The sequence below is a fragment of the Pinus tabuliformis genome, chromosome 4_2 (genome assembly GCF_031772625.1).
Source record: "Pinus tabuliformis cultivar Carrire ecotype Pingquan chromosome 4_2, CPIR1, whole genome shotgun sequence".
Classification (NCBI taxonomy): Eukaryota; Viridiplantae; Streptophyta; class Pinopsida; order Pinales; family Pinaceae; genus Pinus; species Pinus tabuliformis.
Window position 1 is genome coordinate 424,861,823 of NC_142304.1, and position 13,210 is coordinate 424,875,032.

Sequence of the window (13,210 nt, forward strand, 5' to 3'; positions counted from 1 at the left end):
GGGGAGGGACAAAGCGGAGAGAGAGAGAGAGAGATACTCCCCTCTACGTCACCCCTCTCTCCCCACTCTTTTTCTCTCTCTATTCACCTTCCCCTTTCTTCTCACAACCTTTACTTATAGAGTTACTCCATTAAATAAATTGTAATAAAAATATCTAACATAAAATATAATAGATATCATTTTTTGGGACTCAACTGCGTTAAGTAAGTCATTCATCTATGACCATTTCAATGAGAGGTAGTCATAACTGACTAATTTCTCATGATTTTTGAATAGTCCACTTAGCACTCATTGCATCCGGTGATGCTCACAGGGGTGAAGAAGTGGGATTGAAACTAGTGAAATAAATCACATAGCATCAATCATTACTTCATGGAAATGGTCATAGATGAATGACTTACTTAACGCAGATGAATCCCAAAAAATGATATCTAATATAATGCAGTGCGAAAACCCCCAATACTTAATAAAATATAATATTTTTTTATTAAAAACATTTTGAAATATTAATAAGTTGGTTCCCATATTTTATTAAATGCTTTTCTTTCTTTTAACATATTTAATAAATAATACGCCATTTATTTTTATTATTTATATAACTACTGCGAAGTTAATTAAGATTAGTTTCATAGATGAATAGTTTTAGTAGAGTATGAAAGATTTGAACCTGGTGTAATAAAGTAAACCTCTCCAAATGAAAATCATTCATTTGTTTCCTTCTGCTCCAAGATTGAATTTCCTCAGACATACCAATCAAATGATATCTGGAACCATACTTTTACATGACATAAACTCTGAAAGAAACAATACAGACCAAAACATAGCTATGACTGCTAAAAAAAAAAAAAAAAGGTCTCAAACAGAGAGTGGGATGTCTCCCTCTGGCTGAGCATATCTATTTATACAAAAAGTTCAGTTGGTTACAACAATTTGAATATCGATTTTTCCAGGCGATGTTGTGCCTTCAATTCTGAAGAAGCTAAGGTGGTGGGTGGTTGGAAGCAATGTTGACTATTCAAATATGAATAAGTTAAAGTGGTGCTGAGTATGGCAGTGATGCCGAAAGGCAATGAAATAATTATCTCTAACATTCTCCCCCTTAATTATTTCACCCAATTTTTTTTTTTGTGTGAGGATTTTATAAATGCCTACAAACTGATCCGATCTACATAACTCCAAAAAACATTGTCTTGAGTTGTTATTATCTTCTCTTTGGGATTTCTTCACAGTAGGCATTCTTATTTTCTCTCTTGTACCTGCATACAAACTGATCTTTTGATCTACATAACTCCAAAAAGCAATGTCTTGAGTTGTTATTATCTTCTCTTTGGGCTTTCTTACAAATGCACGAGTGACTTACAATACACAACATTGATGAATTTAGAGTTAGTAATAGGTAGAAATGACTTCAACTCCTAAGTTTCTTGAGTTTCCTAGCTACGATATGCTTGGCTCTCCTGACATATGGCAGGGGAGTACGGTGGAAAAGAGCCTTCAACAAGGGGCTATCTTTCACTTGCAGAAAGTGAATGTGAATCTCCCCCAAAAACAACAAAATTATTCAACTCTTATGGCTTTCATACCACTCCAAAGTACTTTGTAAAAATAGAAGACGAAATTACAAATTGTTACAGAAGTACAGGTAAACACAAAGAGGTTCCTTGGGATTTATACTTCACACATTATTCTTATAGGAGACACCCTGCATAATTCTAGGTGACAAACTATAAACTACTCTATTCATCCCTAGGCCCTCCTCTGAGGGAGTAAGCCAAGGGCCGGATATGATGCCACTTGAAAGAAACAATACAAACCAAAATGTAGCTATGGTTGCTAAATTAAACAAAGAAATATCAAACATAGAGTGGGATGTTTGCCTTGGCTGAGCATATCTATTTATACAAAACATCAGTTGGTTACATTAATTTGACTATTGATTTTCCAGGCAGTGTTGCCCCTTGAATTCTGAATAAGCTAAGGCAGTGGGCAGTTAGAGGCAATGTTGACTATTCAATTTCGAATAAGTTAAAGTGATGTTGACTGTGGCAGCAATGACTAAAGGCAATGCAATAATTACCTCTAACATTCTCCCCCTTAATTATTTCACCCAAAAAAAATTTGAGAGGATTTTATAAATGTCTACAAATTGATCTTCTAATCTACATAACTCTAAAAAACATTGCCTTGAGTTGCTATTATCTTCTCTTTGGGATTTCTTATAAATGCATGGGTGACTTACAACATGTAACATCAGTGAGTTTAGAGTCGATAATGGGCATCGATGACTTCAATTCCTAAGTTTCTTGAGTTTTATGGCTATGATATGATTGGTTGTCCCAGCATATGGCAGTGGAATATAGTGGCAAAGAACCTTCAGCGAGTGGTTGTCTTTCACTGATAGACCATGAATGCGGCTCTCCCCCTGCAAACAACGAAATTGTTCAACTCTTCTAAATTTCGTACCACTTCAAAGTACTTTGTAAAAATAGAAGACATAATTACAAATTTCTACAATGGTACAAGTAAACACACGAAGCTTCCTTGGGACTTAAACTTCATGCATTATTCATATACCAGAATCACCCTGCATAAGTCTAGGTGACATACTATAAACTACTCTATTTATCCCTAGGCCCTCCCATGAGGGAGTAGGCTCAGGGTCGACTCTGATACCACTTGAAAGAAAGAATATAGACCAAAATGCAACTACGACTGCTAAATTAAACAAAGAAATCTCAAACAAAGAGTGGGTATTTCTTCACAATAGACATTCTTCTTTTCTCTCTTGTACCTGCATACAAACTGATCTTTTGATCTAAATAAATCCAAAAAGAATTGTCTTGAGTTGTTATTATATTCTCTTTGGGCTTTATTACAAAAGCATGAGTGACTTACAACATACAACATCGATGAATTTAAAGTCGATAATAGGCAGCGGTGACTTGAATTCCTATGTTTCTTGAGTTTTCTGGATATGATATGCTTGGATCTCCTGGCATATGGAAGTGGAGTACGGTGGCAAAGAGACTTTATCGAGTGGTTTTCTTTCACTAACAGATGGTGAATGCAACTCTCCCCCAACAAGCATTGAAATTGTTTAACTCTTCTGGATTTCATACCACTTTAAAATACTTTGTAGAAATAGAAGACGAAATTACAAATTGCTACAACAATACAAGTAAACACACGAAGGTTCCTTGGGATTTAGACTTCATGCATTATTCATATAGGAGACTCACCATGCATAAGTCCAGGTGATAGACTATAAACTACTCTATTCATCCCTAGGCCCTCCTGTGAGGGAGTAGGCCCAGGGATGGATTTGATACCACTTGAAAGAAACAATATAGACTAAAACACAACTATGGCTTCTAAATTCAACAAAGAAATATCAAATTCAGAGTGGCATGTCCACCTCTAGTTGAGCATATCTATTTTTACAAAAAATTTAGTCGGTTACATCAATTTGAATATTGATTTTGCGAGGCGGTGCTTCCCCTTAATTATTTTAACCAAATTTTTTTTGTGAGGATTTTATAAATGCTTACAAATAGATATTCTGATCTACATAACTCCAAAAAACATTGTCCTAAGTTGTTATCATGTTCTCTTTGGGATTTCTTACAAATGCATGGGTGAATTACAACATACAACATCGGTGAATTTAGAGTTGATAATGGGTAGGGGTGACTTCAATTCCTAAGTTTCTTGAGTTTTCTGGCTATGATATGCTTAGCTCTCCCGAAATATGGAAGTGGAGTACGATTGAAAAGAACCTTCAATGAGTGGTTGTCTTTCACTGGAAAATGGTGAATGCAGCTCCCCCCACAAATAACATCAAAATTGTTCAACACTTTTGTCTTTCATACCACTTCAAAGTACTTTGTAAAAATATAAGACAAAATTACAAATTGCTACAACAATACAAGTAAATACACATGGGTTCCTTGGGATTTAGACTTCATGTTTTTTTCATATAGCAAAATCACCCTGCATAAGTCCAAGTGATAGACTATAAACTACTCTATTCGTCTCGAAGCCCTTTCGTGAGGCAGTAGGCCCAAGGATGACTCTGATACCACTTGAAAGAAACAATGCAAACCAATATGCAACTACGACTGCTAAATTAAACAAAGAAATCTCTAACAGAGAATGAGATGTTTGCCTCTAGCTAAACATATCTATTTATACAAAAAATTTAGTCAGTTACATCAATTTGAATATTGATTTTGTGAGGCAGTGTTTCCCCTTCAATCCTTAATAAGCTAAGGTGGTGGGTGGTTGGAGGCAATGTTGACTGTTCAAATATGAATAAGTTAAAGTGGTGTTGGCTGTGGCATTGATGCCTAAAGGCATGAGATAATTATCTAATTATCTCTAACATTCTCCCTCTTAATTATTTAACTCAATCTTTTTTTTTGTGAGGATTTTATAAATGTCTACAAACTGATCTTCTAATCTACATAACTCCAAAAAACATTGTCTTGAGTTGATCTTATCTTCTCTTTGAGCTTTCTTCACAACAGGCATTCTTATTTTCTCTCTTGTACCTACATACAAACTGATCTTCTGATCTACATAAATCCAATTTTTTTATTATCTTGAGTTGTTATTATCTTCTCTTTGGGATTTCTTACAAATGCATGGGTGACTTGCAACATACAACATTGGTGAATTTAGAGTCAATAATAGACAATGGTGACTTCAATTTCTAAGTTTCTTGAGTTTTCTTGCTATGATATTCTTGGCTCTCCCGGGATATAGCAGTGGAGTACTGTGACAAAGAGCCTTCATCGAGTGGTTGTCTTTCACTGGCAAATAGTAAATGTGGCTCTCCCCCAACAAACAACGAAATTGTTCAACTTTTTGGCTTTCATGCCACTTCAAAGTACTTTGTAAAAATAGAAGATGGGATTACAAATTGTTACAACAATACAAGTAAACACACAGAGGTACCTTGGGATTTAGACTTCACGCATTATTCATATAGCAGACTCACCCTACATAAATCCATGTGACAGACTATAAACTACATCTATTTGTCCCTAGGACTTCCCTTGCGGGAGTAGGCCTAGGGCCAGATTCTATAACACTTGAAAGAAATAATACAGACCAAAACAAAACACAACTAGGAATGCTAAATTAAACAAAGAAATCTCAAACAAAGATTGGGATGTCTACCTTTGGCTGAGCATATCTATTTATACAAAAAATTTAGTCAATTAAATCAATTTGAATATTGATTTTTCCAAGTGGTGTTTCCCTTTCAATTCTGAATAAGCCAAGGCGGTGGGCGGTTGGAGGCAATGTTGACTGTTCGAATCTAAATAAGTTAAAGAGGTGTTGATTATGGTTGTGATGCCTATCGGCAGTGAAATAATGATCTCTAACATTCCCCCCCTTAATTATTTCAACCATTTCTTTTTTGTGAGGATTTTATTAATGCCTACAAACTGATCTTCTGATCTACATAACTCCAAAAAGCACTGCCTTGAGTTGTTATTGTATTCTTTTTGGGATTTCTTTCAAATGCACCAGTGACTTACAAAATACAACACTGATGAATTTATAGTTGATAATGGGAAATAGTGACTTTAATTCCTAAGTTTCTTGAGTTTTTTGGCTATGATATGCTTGGTTCTCCCAGCATACAGTGGTGGAGTACGGTGGAAAAGAGCCTTCACTGAGTGGTTTTCTTTCACTGGCAAATGATGAATGTGTCTCGCCCCCAACAAACAACAAAATTTTTCAACTCTTTTGGCTTTCATAACCACCCTACTCTCTCTAACCCTTCCTTCTCCCCCTTTTTCTCCCCACCTACTTGCTTCTCGCCCCACCCCCTCTCGCAACACCCCTGCTTATCTCTCCCCTATCCTCATGCATCCCAATTGATCACCCCTACTAATCCTCCCTCCTTCCTCCTCTCTACCTCCTCCTCCCTATCCCCTCTACCAAAGCCTTCTATCCCGCTCTTCTGCTCTCTCCCTCTCTCATCCAATGCACACCAATCCTTCTCTCCCTTGAATCCCCATCCCTCCTAATGCTCCATGATCCCTAACTCTTTCTCCACTCCTTATCTACTCCTCCCTCTCTTTCCTGTCTCCTCTGCCCTTACAGCCCAACATCGCCGCCCCACTCTCTCTAACCCTCCCTTCTCCCCCTCTTTCTCCTCAGCTTCGACCGAAACCTCCCTCTCTCTCCACCCCAACATATGTCTCCTCTATCTTCTCTCCTCCCAGTCACTCCCCCCCACTACCCCTTCCTACATCCCCTTCTCTACCTCCTTCATCCTTCCCACCCACTAGATCCCTCACTCCCCCCTCCCCTGCTTCTCCCTCTCTACCCTCTCTCGGCCTCCCATGCACACACCCCCTTTTTCCCCCTCCCTCTCCCCCCACTAAACCCCTCTTTTCCTCTCCCTCACTCTCTCATCCTACACATACCACTCCCTCTCCACCCCCCATCCCCATCCTTCCCAACCAATCCCTTCTCCCCACCTCCTCACACCATTGCCCCACCTTCCTCCCTCTGCCTCTCACCATCCCCCTCTCTACCCATCCCTCTCTCTCCCATCTCCCTTTCCCCTCCAACCGAAGCTTAACAACCACACTCCCCCAAAGCACTCTTAACCCCCCACCCTTTCCGTACCCCTCTCTCCCCCCACTGTCTATTTGATCCTTCCACCCTCTCTGCCCCAACACCCTTCCCTATCTCTCCCCCAACCTCTCACCTCCAAATAACTCTCACCCACTGCCCCTCCATCCCTTCCTTCCCTACCCCCATTAGACCCCTCTCTCCTTCCTCTCTACCCATCCCTTTCGCTCCCACCCCCTACCTTTTCCTCCCTGCCTCCCAAATTTTCATCCTTACCCCCATCTCCTAGGGCCCTCTCTCTCTGACACCATCCCTCCTCTCCCACCACACCAATCGTCCCTCTCTCCTCCCCCTTCTGACCCTCCCCCTTCTTTGCCCATTCCCTCCCCATCCCTGCTCCCTCTATACCCTTCCTCCCTCTATAAACCTATGTCCCTCCCTCCCTCTCTCTCTCTCTCCCCCACCCTTGATGATCCCTCCCCCCTTGTTCACCTACCCCTCCCCCTCATCCACAACCTCTTTATACCCCTCCCTCTCTTGCCTCATCATCCCCCACTTTCTCCTCACCCCTTCCTCATCCTTCTCTCCCCCAATCACCCCCTGTACCACTACACCCATCCCTCCCCACTCCCTGCCCCCCGTTCCTACCCCCCTTATTCATATTCCTAATCCCTCTCTGCCCCTACCTCTCTCTCGTCCCACACCGCTCCTCCCTCACTTCACATCTTGCCTTGCATTTTCGTCCTTCCCTCCCTTTCTAAACATACCCATACCATTCCTTCTCTCTCCCATTCCCACACCCACCACTGCCCCTCCTTCTCTCTCTTCCCACCTCCTAGACCCCCTCTCTCCCTGCCACCATACTCATCTCTTTATCCCCCTCTCCAACCCTCTCTCTTCCCTCCCCTATATATCTCCACCCTACTCCCCACAACCTTAACCTCACCCCATTCTCACCAACCCCTCCCACAACACCCCTCTCTATCTTTCCCCACTCTTTCCCATCTCTCCCCCTCCCAATCAATAGCCCCCAATTTCCCTTTCTTCCCTTCCCTTTCTCCCTCTCTATCCTAGCTACCCCATTACCAATCCCTCCCCCTTTATGCCCGTTCTCTCTCCCACCCCCTTTCTCTTTATACATCTTCCCCTCTTCTTCCTTCCTTACCAATATTGTAATATTAATATATAACATAAAATATAATTGAAATTATTATTAATAATGATATTGAAAAACATTCCATTTATCATTATATTTAAATGAAATCAAATTTATTTATGTTCATTATCTACTCCCACATCAATTAAGATTAATTTTACGTGTGTGTATATATATATATAAATTGGTATAATACAATAAACCATTCAAATTAAACGAACCAAGGTTAGTTTCAAGTATACAAAAAAAAAAAGGAGGAGGTATCTCTCGAGTTTAAAATATTTGACCTTGGACGTATAATAAAGTAAAACTTTTAAAATAGAAAACGCTCGTTGTAAATTAAAATTAGTTTCAGAAATTAAGCTCAAAAACGATTTACATTATAGGTGTAATATATAGGGGAATTGGATTTGAGGATTTTCTGATATTTAATAATTTGATAGTATGAAAATATTTTTTTTAATACACAATCCAATAAATAATATCAAAGAATAAATAAATTATAAATAGATTTTTAATTTTAAAATTATTAAATAACAATAATAAATATCAAATTTGTTTACCGTTTTATTTAATATTTTTTTATTTATTTAATAAGGTAGCATAGATTTCTGGGGCCGATGCTGGAGCACATTCTACAACGACCTGCTTTCCTTTGATAGCTAATGACAGTGTCCCTCCCTTCTGACGAAAGAATCCACACGGCCAAAGAGTATTGCTACAAGTAATCAATTTCATGGTAGTGAAATACGCGGAGACAGTAAATGTGCAATCTCAACAGCAAATGCAAAGCTCTGTACATCTTGTTGGAGAAAAGCAACAGTGGGATCAATTTTGGGAGAACAAGGAACCAATATTTTGAGAGGATTAGAGGCATTTTTAATCTCTCCAACCACTACTTTAAGCGAAAGAAGAATTTGTTTTTATGACAAGTTTATTATGTTTTTTTAATGATGTCTAAAACATATATATACATATATATATATCAACCACATTTATTAATATATAAATAATTATTTAATATCATATTATCATATGACATACCAAGTTCTAATAGTGAGTGTCCACTTGATCACCATAAATCTTTTCTGTACTATTCCCTGTTAGCCTTGCTCTATTTCTCTTCTCCCAATGAGCCTGATATATTTGCTTTCCGCAAGAATAGGTTCTTCCTACTAGTTTATTTCTGTGTCACACAAACTATTTAATTTTATATTGAAAACCCTTAAATATGTAATTTTCTATTGAATCTTGAGGTATATTTAAAGTTCTTCCATGTCTAGTCAAAAATTGGGATCACTATTTTAAGAAGTTGTATGTTGTCATACAAACTATTTAATTTTATATTGAAAAACCTTAAATATGTAATTTTCTATTGAATTTTGAAGTATATTGAAAGTTCTTCCACATCTAGTAAAAAATGGGACAACTATCTTAAGAAGTTGTATGACTCTCCGGACACTGTGGGCACCATCGTAAACACTCCTCTTAAGGAGGATGTATTTTCTCAAGAAGACGTTGAGTCTAGGATTAATAAACTCACTAATGGGAAAGCTAATGATATTGAAGAATACTAAGCTCAGATCTTCAAAATGGGAAAATCTATCCTCATTCCTCATCCCCACAAGCTTCTCAATTTGGTTGTACAACATGGCTTCCCTCATTTTTGGATGCAAAGCCTTATTGTGCATATTTTTAAAAATGGGGACAAAATTGTTCCCTCTAACTACAAGACTATTATGATTAGCCACATCCTAGCCAAGCTATATAGGCTCATTTTGGAAAAGAAGATTAGCCTTTGGCTTGAAAACGATGGTAAATGAGCTAAAGCACAAGCTGATTTTATGAAACATCACTCAACTATCGATCATCTTGTCACTCTCAGGGCCATTGTAAAGGAATGTCGCAATAGTAAATCCGATCTCTTTTGTTGTTTTGTGGACTTTAGAAAATCTTTCGACACTATTCCTTGGGATAAGCTCTGGGAGAGACTTGAAGAGATCATGGTCCCTCTTGAACTGCAGATTGTTGTGATCCGCCTCTACAAGACTGTCATTGCCAAGCTTAAGACCAACAAAGGGTGGTCTAAAGACATTAAATGCAAAATCAGAGTTAAGCAAGGGTGTCCCCTATCCCCTACCCTTTTTGGAATATACATTGATAAGCTAGAAGAGTGTCTAGATACTACAGGTTGCAAGGGAACAGAGCTTGCTGGTATAACCATTACTCTTCTTCTTTATTCTGATGATATCGTTCTTCTTGCAAAAAGCCACAATGACCTTGACAATCAACTTAAGACTCTTCATGTCTTTTGCTCCAAGATAGATATGAAATTTAATACCAACAAGACTAAAGCCATGATCATTAAATCCAAAAAGAGCACCCATGGTAGTTGCATTTATGATAACCGGTATGACATTTAATACCAACAAGACTAAAGCCATGATCATTAAATCCAGAAAGAGCACACACGGTAGTTTCATTTATGATAACTATTGCTTAGAGCAAGTTTCTTCTTATAAATATTTGGGTGTTGACTTTCCTCATCATCTCAACTGGAGTTATAGCATTGAGAAAAGGATTATTGGAGGTTGGAAAACTTATTATTAGCTTGAAAACAACTGTAAGTCAGTAGATCTTTGCATGTGGAGTAAAAAGAGGTTCCTCTTCGAGACTCTTGTCACCCTTGTTGTCTTATACAGTTGTGAAGTTTGGGGTTGCAGTATATTCAAAGATTCATGGAGAAAGATTGAGATGATTCAAAAGAAATTCATAATCTATAACCTAAAGATCAAGGGAAATGCTCTCTATCTTATCCTCTTGATCAAAGTTGCCCTGTCCCCCATTGAAAGTATGACTATGTTTAGATATCTTATGTATAAGAAGCTTTACAACATGGACCCCAAGAGGCTCCTGAAAATTGCTTCTAACTCTAGTCAAAACCCCCACCTTCACTTCAAGAGCGGGTGGCATATGGATGCCCAATCTTGGCTCAACCATTGGTGGATTAAGGAGGAGATCATCATGGGAAGCAAGGATAGTGTCAAAGATGCCATTACCTCCAATTTTAAGCACAAGATGTGGGATGATAAGGAGCTGAAGGGTAAAAGGAAGCTAAGATACTATAAGGAGGTGATCAACCCCACTGTTGATAACCAAAATTATCTCTCGGTGTTAACCAGCACTATGAAAAGAATGAACATCACTAAGATAATAAATAATTCTCATGAGCTTTGAAGTGAAAGTGGACGATGGTCTACTCCCAAGACTCCTTGGGAAGATAAAATCTGTGAGATTTGCGACACTAAAAAGGTGGAAAATGAAAAACACTTTCTTTTAGACTGCCCAACTCTTACTCACATCCGCTCTCAATATTCCCTAACATCTGCCATACTTCCAACCTTCTTGACTTATTAAGCCAACCAAACTAGAGTGATCTTGGAGCACTTCTTTCCTTTCTCTTTGATCATAGAAACAAGATTTTGAAGAATTGCGATCAAATTATTTTTCTTTTCTTGAGGTCCCATAGACTGCATTGGTTTTAGTGGACGTTAATCATCATCACCATATATAATTTTTTATTAAAAAATCAAAATAATAATTTTTCCCACTCATTTATTTTCTGTATTTTAAGTTTATTATTTAATTTCTTCTCAAAATTGAAAATAAACAAATATTTTAATTTACTATTAAAATTTTGAAAAGCATAATTTTTTTTAAATTTTTTATTGGAAAACTGAAAAGGAAAGTTTTTTTCCTTTTTGGGGAAAAATTAACCACACGCAGATTTGACATCTATACAGAGTGCGTAATGAAATTTTTTATTAATATTAAAGTACAAGTAGATTGGTCCATGGGTTGTAGATAGAGAATGATTGGATGCTTTATGTAAAATTATTGATTCACTTCTTCACCCTAATCAAAATAATATATTAAACAGGTTAAACATATAAATTTAAAAAAAAAATACGGAACAAACTCACCTTTATATAAATAGATTAAGATTTAGAAAAGAGATTAATGAAATGAATAAAAAAATAAAATTATAAAAAAAAATGGTCATGTAACTTTTTTAACCAACGTCTAGCCAAATCCTTTTGTAGTTGTTTGGAGCAGATTTCAAATCCTTTTCTCTCAAGCTATATCCGATCCTCCTGCTTTTATATTTGAAATGTAGATAGTATAGGAGTTGTCTATTGAGGCGGAGGAATCGTTGGGGGGTTAAATGTGGTTGGAATTTGGGCAAATAATTTCAAAAAATCTTGTAGATACAGTGTTTGAATCGTGTTTTTGATGGTGGAAATGGATTCAGCACCATCAAAAATGTCTAGGACGCCTAAAATTTTGAAGTTTAACAAGTATAACTTGGATTTACAAAAATCATTGCCCGATTTTCTCTAAATATGATTAGAATTTCCATAACTTTTTGGGTAGTTCCTCCGGCTCGTTAGATTATGTATATGCCATCGTCATGCTTTTATATTTAAAACGTAGATGATATATGCCATCCTCACTTTGAAATTAAATTATATGAGAGTTTTATAATAAACACTTTTTTTTCTTAATTTTTTAAAAATTAATTTTAGGTTTAAAAATATGTATTTTTTATTACGATTTGAAGTCAAAAATATTAAAAATGTTAAGTGATTATATAAATTTGAAAATGATTATTATTATTATTATTATTTTTAACTATAATGAATCGATAATTTATTGGAGTAATTTAGAACAGGCTGGAGATTACCGCCATAACTACAAGAGTAGATTTAATAGTGGTAAACCAAATCTTTAGAAAAAGTTAAAACTCTGGGATGGAGGGGGAGCCTGCTCCTTCAGCCCTATAATAAGCAAATTGTTATATTGAAAAAAGCTTATCCACTAATAAAAATTTCATACATTAATTTAATATGTAATTTGATAATAACCTTAAATTAAAATTAAATTAAATTAACATTATTATTATTATTTAATTTTTGTAATTAAAAATAAATAAAATTTATCTTAATTTTTATAATTATTATTCATAATATTTTTTTTTACTGAACCTTTATTATTTAATTTTTTTTTTTTTTACTGAACCTTTATTATTTAATTTCCTACTCAATATTTGCGAAAGTTAATCTTATCGCCAATTATTTATTTTTAATTTTTTATTAAAATTTGTAGAAAAAACATAATTCCTTCATCTCTTTTTATTAAATTAATTTTTATTTTTAATTAACAGAAAAGTTACTTTTATTTGTCTATTAGAAATTTGAAAGGAATAATATCATTTACTAACTTTCTTTTTAAAAAAATAGTTTATTAACCTATTTTCTTTTTACTACAAATTGTTACATGAATTATAATTATAAATAAATTTAATTAAGTATTTAATTTTTTAATTGGAAAAATAATATTTTGTTGTTATATATATATATTCTACGTATAAAATTGATTGAAAAAGATCATTTTTTATTT